The sequence below is a fragment of the Pan paniscus genome, chromosome 17 (assembly GCF_029289425.2).
Source record: "Pan paniscus chromosome 17, NHGRI_mPanPan1-v2.0_pri, whole genome shotgun sequence".
Classification (NCBI taxonomy): Eukaryota; Metazoa; Chordata; class Mammalia; order Primates; family Hominidae; genus Pan; species Pan paniscus.
The window spans coordinates 92,922,686-92,932,691 of NC_073266.2; the positions used below are offsets into that span (position 1 = coordinate 92,922,686).

Consider the following 10,006-nt stretch of genomic DNA (forward strand, 5'->3'; position numbering starts at 1 on the left):
ATTTTTCTTCTTCACTTAAAAAATGAAACTGACCCATCGATTTCTGTGAATCTTTCTGCCACCCTCCCTAAAGTCCACTTTACTTTAGCCGTGTCTATGGTCTACTAGGGCAAATATTCAAAAACCTCTAAGCTACTTAAAAACTAAAACCAACTTTATTGATGTATAATTTACATTCCATCAAATAGTTACCTGTTTTCACTGTACAGCCCAATGAATTATAGGAAATTTACATAATTGTGCAACCATCACCATAATCTAACTTTAGAACATTTCCATCAAACCCCACAAAGAAACTCCATGCTCATTAGTAGTCATTCACCCCTTTGGCTACCCAGCCCTAGCCAACCACTACCGTAATTCCTGTCTTAATTGGTTTGCCTATTCTGGACGTTTCAAGTAAACAGAATCAAATAATTTGTGGTTTTATGTGTCTGGCTTGTTTCACCTAACAATGTTTTTTGAGGTATATCTGTGTTGTAGCTTGTATCAGTACTTCATTCTTTTCCATGGCTGAATAGTATTCCATTGTATGGATATAGCACATTTTATTTATCCATTACCAGTTAATGGCCTTTTAGGTTGTTTCCACTTTCAGCCCTAATTTTACCCAGGTGCCGGACTACTTGAATAAGTCCATTATTGTAAATCCTTCTTTCTCTGTTACAGGCCATACAGCTTGTCTATTTCCAGGAAGCCCGGAGGTCCTCAAGCACATATGTATTTAAAACCTCCTCTTTCCTGGTCCTCATTTCCTTCAGATCATCCTCCTAATGCCTCTCCAGCTTGTGGTCTGTAATTAATTAAGTCAACCAAATAATGTATTTTGTATAAAAAAGCCAGGAGATAAAACTGATTGCTTGATTTAAATTTGGTCAAAGAGATGAACAAAAATAATTAACGCAACCCATCCCTGGACAGCACAACCCTAAAATCACTTCTGCTCCCTGATTTGTACATCTTTGCTCACTGACCATCTGGACCTTTCTCTTAAATGCTGACTGCAAATGTCTCTCTAATATAGCAAGCTGCTGAAATCTTTAGCCAAGGATCTTCCCGCTAATTCTGAGCATGTGATGTTATTGAAGACTGGCCTCTGCTCTGCCTCTGACACCAAGTCCCCATCTGGGTTCCAAGGAAGGCTGCTCTGTTTGCTTGCATCTAGTTTGAGTTCATTAGGATCTGAATATTTTTGCACTAAAAGAAATAAAACATATTTTGGAGTAGTTAGAGCATCTTGGAGAGTTGAATTTTGGGAACATGTTTGTGCCTTCTCACTTCCCATAATCAGGAAGTTGCTGGAACCAACGATGTTAACGTGTAGCTTTGAGACATGAGTCCTGCCAAAACTCCTCCGTGTGAGCTGCTGCCTTCCACGTCCAACCGGCATGGCTTTCCTCTCTCCAGGTTTCCTTCTGGATCACCAGGTCACTCCCTGTCAATGTCCTCAAGAGCCAACCTAGAGGATTATCTGTCCTTCAGGAGGAAATCAGGCCAGGAGCAGTAACTGAAGATGGGAGCTTGGTTTGTTGTCTGTTTTCTGTGATTACACCAGGGTCACAAAAGTCACAATGGTGAACTCTGCACAAGAAGCGCTATGGTTTATCCCTGCCTCAGCTCTCGCTGGGCCTCTGCTCGAGAGCTCGCTGCCCCAAAGATCAGCCCCAAGATGGGGCCTGTTTCTTTCCATTGATGAATCTCTTCTCAATGTAGCCATTCATGACAAAAATGGCTACAGGAACAGAAATGGCTCCAAATGAAGCCATTCTCATGACAAAGACGGTAATGAGGACCAAAAAACGGCACAAAATCAATTTATTCTCATGACAACCTTAAGATTGTAATGAGGACAAGAAAAACAGTCTGAAATTTATCAATTCTTGTGACAACCTTGAGACAGTAATGAAAGCAGCAAATGGTATGAAATTGGCCCACTCTCCTGACAAACAGTGAAACAAAACCGGAAAACAGCACCACATTTACCTACCCTATAGACAGCCCGGCGACTGGAACAAGAAGAGAAAAGATTACAAGATTAACCCATTCCTGTCAAAAATAATCTTGAAAGGGTAGCCTCCCACATGCCCTTTAACAATGACCGCACCTAGGTAGAGTTACATGTTAACTCCAGACTTTGCTGTGAGATGGAATTCTTGTTCGCTTGGATTCCCAGTTGACAGTCACGTTTCTTTAGGATCTGTGAAAATTAACTTGTACTGATCTTACGGACTAGGCAATGCGACAGTCACTCTAGATCAGCTTTTATTTGATGGTCTTAAAGTGCTCTCTCAGTCTGGACTTATTAAAAGGATAACGCATAAGGCATATAAGCATTGCAACAGTGATACAGACAATCATTCTAGAAATACCCACGAAAGTGACAAGTGAAAGGGACGGGGAATGGAGGCAACTTTCCGAGTCAGTGGAACAGTTGCTGCTGCATATTCCATAGAAAAATGGAGTTTTGGGGTGTGTGTTACTGAACCAGTATCTGTTCCTCAACCTCAACTTAGCTTTCTCATGCATCTAGGAACTCACAGATATTCTCAAAGAAGACATTGGAGAAGAAGAGCTCCTCAGCAGAGTGAGCATTCACTACAATACGGCTTAATGATTTGGGATCACCTGGTTGCTAGTTAATAATCCAGATACGTGATTTAGTAGGTCTGGAAGTGGAGAATACCAGGAATATACACATTTAAAAAACAAAATGTCATTTTTGAGCATGCTGAAGTTGGAGAAGCATCAATTTATTGTGTGCAAAGGTACTGGTTTGCAGAAGCTGGATTTATGATTCCTAATCAAAGACTTCACTCACTAATTCCTTCCTGCTAAAACTGCTAAGTTCCATCCTTGACATCACTGATGAGTAAGTAGCAGAGGGCCAAGTTTTAATGTCAATTCAAGTGCCAGTCAGCTTTTCCAGGGCTTATAATAATTATTGATGAGTGATTGAATGACAGAGATTGGAAGTAATGGCTTGCTTTGCTTGGCTGGCAAGTACAGAGATAATAAAGAGACGGAAGTCTCTCCTGTCTGACTGCTGGTTTTCATTACATGAAATGTGAAGTGGTCAAGTCTTTTTCTTTGTCTATCTGCCTATTTACTGTTCCAATTGATTTGGTAGGTGTTGAGTGATAAGGAAGGAGAATATTTTTTGTTCCCTGAGAGTAGATCAATTTCTTCATTATTGCATTCCTTAAACAATTGGATGCTAACTTGAGTTCTAACATTTTTTGTCTACTACAGTTTCTACATTTTCTCCCCTCTCTTTTGTTGGTGGTGGGCTTCTAGTGTTTTTTGCAGAGCTCAAGGGGTTGGATGTGAATTGTAAGGTTTTGGCAAAGGCTCTGTGTCCAGCGTCTCATCTTTCCTCTGTTTTGGAATGAGTCCGGTAATGACTGCACCAACATGTCACTGTTGTTTCCCCAGGCACTCTCTCTGGAGGCCTCTCTCAGTGGGATCAGTGGCCTTGATGATCTGAATATTTTCGGTCAAGTTCAAGGTCAGGACATTGCTGAAGGAGCTACTACAGTAACGGATAAAGAGGAATATATGAGGATTGCTTTCAGGTTAATGTGAATTTTGTCATATGACAAGTTTGTACAATTCTGTATTTTATTTTAACAATTCTAGGTGGCCCAAGAGCCAGGAAATTGGATACAATGTTGGGGATTTTCAGATCAATGTCAGTAGACGTGCAAGTGGCTGAAGGGTGTTTAAGGTGGTAGAGGAGGCAGCTTTCAAGTAGGTAACCTCAATTTAGGGTCCAACAAAGTCATGAGGCTAATAGTCTGGTTGAGCTGGGAGGGGTTGAGTGATAGGTAAGGACAGAGTTTCTTCTTGTTGGTCAATGCTGGGCAGGGGGCAGAGAGAGACAGAGAGAGAGAGAGAGAGAGAGGCAGGGCGTGAAAGAGAAAGAGAGGAAAGAGAGAGCGACACAGAAATATCATAAATTGAAGACAATAATTAAGTCACTTTTTGTTGTTCTCTTTTTTAGTCTAAATTATCTCAAGTGTCTTTTAACCTTTGTTCAAGGAATCTAACTTCTTGTTCATCATTTTTGTCACTCTTTTCTGCATTCTCTCCAGGTTTCCCCATAAGTTCAGAAGTGTTATCTCATTTCTTTCCACAGCATACCCATGAGGTAACTAGGGTCATTGCTAAGCTCAAATTTACAGATTGGATGAAAGTAAGGCTCATGGTGAGTAGATGATTTACTCAAGGTCAAACTGCATGGAGGTGTCAAGGGCAGAATTAGACTGAGTCCCCAGGTTCTGCTCCGTGGACCACGTCTCTCCTGGTCCTTTCTCTTGAGACGCATAACAATTACTCAACTTCAAAACTCCTTCTAAGGGACTTCCCGTTTGTTTCATTCAGAATTTTACTTCTAGAAAATAAATACAAATGTAAAAAGTGCTTTAGTGTGGCTGCATACTTCTGTTTCTTTTTCACACACTTATTTAGGCTGTACTTACACACAGCATCACTTTTACACATGCACAAATGCTTTGTAACTCATGTCAGTCAAACAAATGATTAATTATAAAATTAGTAAATATTTCCTGATGAGTTTTGATGGCCATGTAATTTTTTTCACATTGGTTTGTGGGTGTTTAGGAAGTCCTAGAAAAGATACCAAGCCTGAGGTGGTGAGAGATTATGTCCAGTTTTAGACCTGAACCCAGTCCAGGCTAGGAGAAGGTCCTGTTTCATTTCCATATTGGATTGTACCTCCCTCCAAAATTCTTCCTTAAAGACTGCCAATCCAGGAGAAGTGTCAATGCAGACAATAACCAGAAAATTGTCCAGATTTTTTTCCTGTAATGAGATGTTGCTGTCTTGGAAACTGCATGGCAGGTAGCGAGTTGTCATGTCTGCCTCCCGTGGGATTTACAGCAGTGATGTGTTGTCAAAATGGGTTTTGCTAAAGCTAAGTGCCCATGTCCAATATAATCCCTTCTACACAGGTGATACTCAATGAACTGTTAAGAAATCTTTAGTTCACATTCGTCTATTGTATTGGAATGGGCAGAAGCCACACACTTTGTAGGTGTTTGAGTGATTCTTTGCCTGTTCTTTCTTTGACTAGTTAATGAATTCACTCGGAGAAGGGAGTCCTCCTGTTTCACCCATCATCACATCCCTGTGCTCAGTATCATGCACTGAACATAGTAGAGTCTCAATTAGTATTTGCTCAATGGGTTAAATGAGTGAAACATTGAATGAGCCTACTCTCATCTTTTCCAGGTTTTGAGAGGAAGGAAAACCTGATCTTGTCACATCTCTGCCTAAAATTCTTCAAAGAGGAGAAGAGGAAAAGAGTTGCTACCCTGCATCAGGTCATGCTCTACAAGATGGGCCACCATAACTGAGTGACACCTGGGTAAGGATGTAATGATGCAGTGAGAGGAGAAGAGGAGGGTTCGGTCAGAGGCTCACAACAGTGATGTTGCAGCAGGATATTGCAGTGAACCTTGAAGGCTGATGGGTCAGAGGAGCTCCAATTATATTTTGAGACGAGACAACCTTGTTGAAACATGCCCATATGCCTACTTGGAAGGAAGCAATGGTCACTTAGTGGTATGGTTCTTGGTATCTTTTTGGAAGAATTATGACATATTCAAAACAACGTATGACTTTTTTTTAAAGGAATAGAATTGGGGAACGTTACCAATTCCAGCTGCATAAATAATAAATAAAGATCCCAATGTCAAATTTCAGAAGCCCACACTTTGTGAATGCAACGATAAATTTTCAGAACCTCCTGCAATAAACAATCGCATTTATTCACCAGGGATCGAATGTTAAGTTGTCCCCTTCACTTGGTGACAAATGAGATTCCTGAGTGTGTGGGGCCACGTTGCATTTACCCAAGTGAAATAAAAGAAGGATGAGCAAGATAAGAAAATCATTTTACAGTCTCCTGTTATTAAAGTCAGCATTTCCCAGCCTGGGTGATCCAGCCTTTGAAAAAGTGTTCATGCTTAACCTCAGTACCACAGGGTCACGTGGAAGACCCCAGCTGGCTCACAAAAACCCCTGGAGGAAGAGAGTGGCTGCAGGTGGAGGGGTGGAGGCATGTGCCCCCATCTCCCAGGATAGGGCTTTTCTCTCCTCTCTCCTGCTCCTCTTTCTAGGAATGAATGATGCCAGAAAACTCCATTATTCCTTAAGCAAAAACTCTCTCCAGCACTAAGAGTAGAGAAACGAAGGTGTAACATTTAGACTTTGCATAGATTCCTGTGTTTGTTTTGAATGGCAGTTCCTGGGTCCATGGGTCAGGGTACGGTATTTATCCCCTTGTCTCAATTTCTGTGATTGAAAATGGGATTGATAAATTTCCTTCTTAGCTCAAAGGGGACATTATACACATTAATGAGTAGAACAGGCTTAAATCTTCTTTATGTTCTATGGACAACTATGCAAATAAATAGAATTTTTCTTTTTGTTTTTTTTTTCCTTTGGATTTCAGCCATATTTCTTCTTAAGGAAAATAAAAATCCATTGTTAAAATCACCGTTGCTCTAGATGCCTACTGCTAATGTGCTTCTGGAGGAACAGTTTTCAAATGAGAAGTAACAGGAGCCGCTCTGATTGAAACAAACTGGTGTTGATTGCAGATCAGCCATCTGTAAAGGAGGCCACCTCGGGAAGGGTGTGAACTAATGAAAAGATGGGCCTGATTTGGGAGCGTGATGGGCTTCGTGCCACCGGCCCCTGTGAGTGGCATGAGATTATAGCAGTGCGAGGAGAGGTAGATTGAGAATAAGTAACTTCTGTCTTAAAGATTAAATGGCAAATTTGCTATTAAATGTGAAAGACATAAAATGGAATTATTGCTTTGAGGACGTTAGCTATGGCCATACCCACTCGCAGACAGCGTGACGACCTGTCCTCCTGTCAACAATGCACCCATCCCAGCATGCCGATTACAGGCCTGGAGAACAGAGTGGTGAACCCTGGGAGTGGCCCACACAGCACCTTCTTCGCAAAGCACTTCCTATGGCCTCCCTTCCTCCAGTGACCTTCCAGACTGGTGAATGTTATTGATGAAGTCATTACGTAGCCCAGAAAGCCAGTCGATAATTCCCAGGGATGTTGGTGATCAGAGGGTGGCCTGGGAGAGGACAATGAGAGGCTTCCACTGACTGCTGACCTGGAGAAGTGGTCCTGGAGTTCCAGGAGCCCAGGCTTGTGTGATTATAACAAAGGCAGAACCAGAGGTGAATTTTAACAATGCACCCAATTGCCAGGGCATTTGGAGTCAGTGAAGCAGGATCCCAGAAACTGACAAGCACAGTGGAAGGCGTTCACGCTGCACCTCAGTGCCTGGGAGTAGGCACCCCACAAATACTCCTTGAAAAAATAAAACTTCGATAAGTGGTGAAATGTAGGGTCTGTATTGCCCTGCCTGGCTCTAGATACAGCTTCTTTTTCTTACGTAGTCTGTTTGCATGCACCAGCTATAAATAAACATTTTCCTTGGTCCCCATGCCCTGTATTTGAGACTGTGAATGTTTGAACTTTTTGTCTGACTTATGTTTCTGATATCTGGTAATTTTCTCTGAAGTTAGAAAATCTAAAGAACGAAATTCTAAATTCTCTATTTCTCTGGTTCTACTTTCAGCTCAATCCAGAGGTAAACTCTAGTTGTTGGCTTGTGCTACATTGTTCATTGCCATAAGTCAAAGGATGGCTTATGCCATGGCCATGGGGTTCCCCACAGATTGTCAAAAAGTCCCAAGGCTTTTTGGGGTGAGACTTGGACAGCCTGGTTTCTCTGTCTACCCTTCCAGCCATGATGGGGTTTGCATCCTTCCCTTCTGGTGTAATTGCTGCCTGCAGCCCACCTTGCTCAGACCTCACTGTCTTTATGGGGATGTTGGAAGCTTAGCCTATTTGCACTGATTCCAGCCCACAGGAAACTGCTGCTTAGCATATTGGAGTTCTGTTGGTTTACTAGGAAATATTGATGAATGGGTGAATGAATGAATGAATATGAGAACCAGTAGCAGTCCCTTACGACCTGTCCTGGATCAGTCTTAAATCCCTCTTGGCACCAGAATTCTGCACTCAGGAAAGCTGTATGTGACTGCAGGGAATGGGGAAGGAGCTGCTAGATCTTTCAATCATCCCCGTGTTTGCATGAGCACATTGACCAGCAGACAGGCGATGGGCTATGTGGTGTGGCACTTTATTGGGTAAAGGCTTATGTTCTGCTATACTGCATCATTTTATATGCTTATGTGACTTAAGATTATAGGGCACAATCAATGAAATGAAACACAAGTAGTGAAATAAAGTAGACAACACTATCTTTTAGATTGGATATGCGCCATTAATTCCATTCCTTTTTTTTTTTCTTTAAAATTGGCCTGTGTGAATTTACTACACATGAATTCAGAGGGCTAAAGCCACTGGCTTGTGGCACTTGTGTAGTGTGCCGGCTGCTTCCTGGAAATTCCCTTCCCTGCTAAAGCATGGCCTGGATCTGCCACCATGCCCTGCAGCATTGGGTTGGAGACTCTCTTGACATGGCCTGGTGGCAATGCCAAATAATATGATAGTTTTGTGATGACGATAATGTCAACAGGGATCAGAGTGAGAGAACCAAGCTCATTTTCACTTTTGACCCAAGAAGGACTCATTCCCAGATTTTCAGATATGAAAAGCTCATGCACTAATTAGCACTGTCTCTTGCCCTCAGCATCGATTTTGAAAGTCACCAGTTCAAACTGAACACCAGAAACTTGGCAATATAATCCAAAGGATATCCAAACAGATTTTAAATTAATCAGCTTATGAATCCAATTTGCTAGCTATAATAAGACTTTATGTTTACATGCACTTTTTTTCTGTTATTATTCTTACAGCTAATAATGCTGGAATAAATATTGATTAAATACAGTTCAGCATACAATGGACTTGCTATCTTACTAATCCTCAAAACGTTTCTTGTAGAAGGTCACTACGTGTGCTTGGGCTCACACCTTCTCTATCCACCAGTGCCCCTTGCACCGCGTGAGAAAACCCTTACCTTCCAAAGACTAGATCTGCTGCCCTATCCCCAAGTTTCCTCCTTTGGGTGTTGGTCTGGAGCTGTTCTGAAGATCCTCTTTTACATCACTCTTTTTTGGGTTCCACGATGTCTTTCCTGCCCTATCCCATCACAGGCCTTTATGAGTCACCATGTTTATGTGTGCCCCATGCTGTCTTTGCCATACACCCTGACTTCTGTCTTGACTTTGTCCTGGGTCCCGATGGCATCCCACCTTTTTGCTGGCCGTCAGTCCAGTTTGGAGTCTAGCTCCAGGATTTCCGTCTGTCCTGTAGTTGCAGGTGCTGAGACCTTGGATAAGGTGCTCATCATCTATGGCCCCTGGAGAGTCTGGTGGCCCCTCTCTCTTAATCCATGGCCCAAACGGGGCCAAACACTGGACTAATGATCCTCCTTCTACTCGGAGTGTTTTTTTGCGGTGGCAATTCTTACACAGTGATTTGTGGTGGTTGGTGAGAGATAAGTCCCCTCTCTACATCTTGCATTATCTGGCACATGGTAGACACTCAATACATATTTGCTAAGTGATGAATTCACCAGTAACTGAAGGGGAAATGGTGCATATTAAATATTGCATTCATTCATTCATCATTCTTTCAGCATGTTTATTGAGTATCTACTACATCTCAACCACTGTTCTAGGCAACGATCCCTGCTCTGAAGGCGACTACCTTCAAGGGAGGGGAAACAGACACTGTAAACAGAGTAACTCAGTGTATTAAGCGCATAGGAGAAGGTGATAAATATAATGAAAAAGCAAAGGTGAACAGGGTCAAGTTAATTGGCCATGCCAGGAAGAGTAGAGGGCTTGTTGCCATGTTGTAAAGAATGTCTCGGTGGGGAAGTGGCCTTTGACCAACACAGGAAGGAGGAGCGCTGAGGAGACACCTGAGGAAAGGACTGTCCAGGCAGGGCAGGTAGACAAGAGCCCTGGGGGTGGCTTAC

At 42.3% G+C, this 10,006-nt stretch overlaps 1 long non-coding RNA gene across 1 annotated transcript; it reads left to right on the plus strand.

Moving 5' to 3' along the window:
• The first annotated feature begins 2,376 nt into the window (after positions 1-2,376).
• On the plus strand, positions 2,377-8,838 carry LOC117976863 (uncharacterized). The gene is made up of 3 exons (XR_004667685.3): positions 2,377-2,869; positions 5,251-5,386; positions 6,476-8,838. It is a non-coding gene; the product is annotated as an uncharacterized LOC117976863 (long non-coding RNA).
• The last annotated feature ends 1,168 nt before the right edge of the window (positions 8,839-10,006 follow it).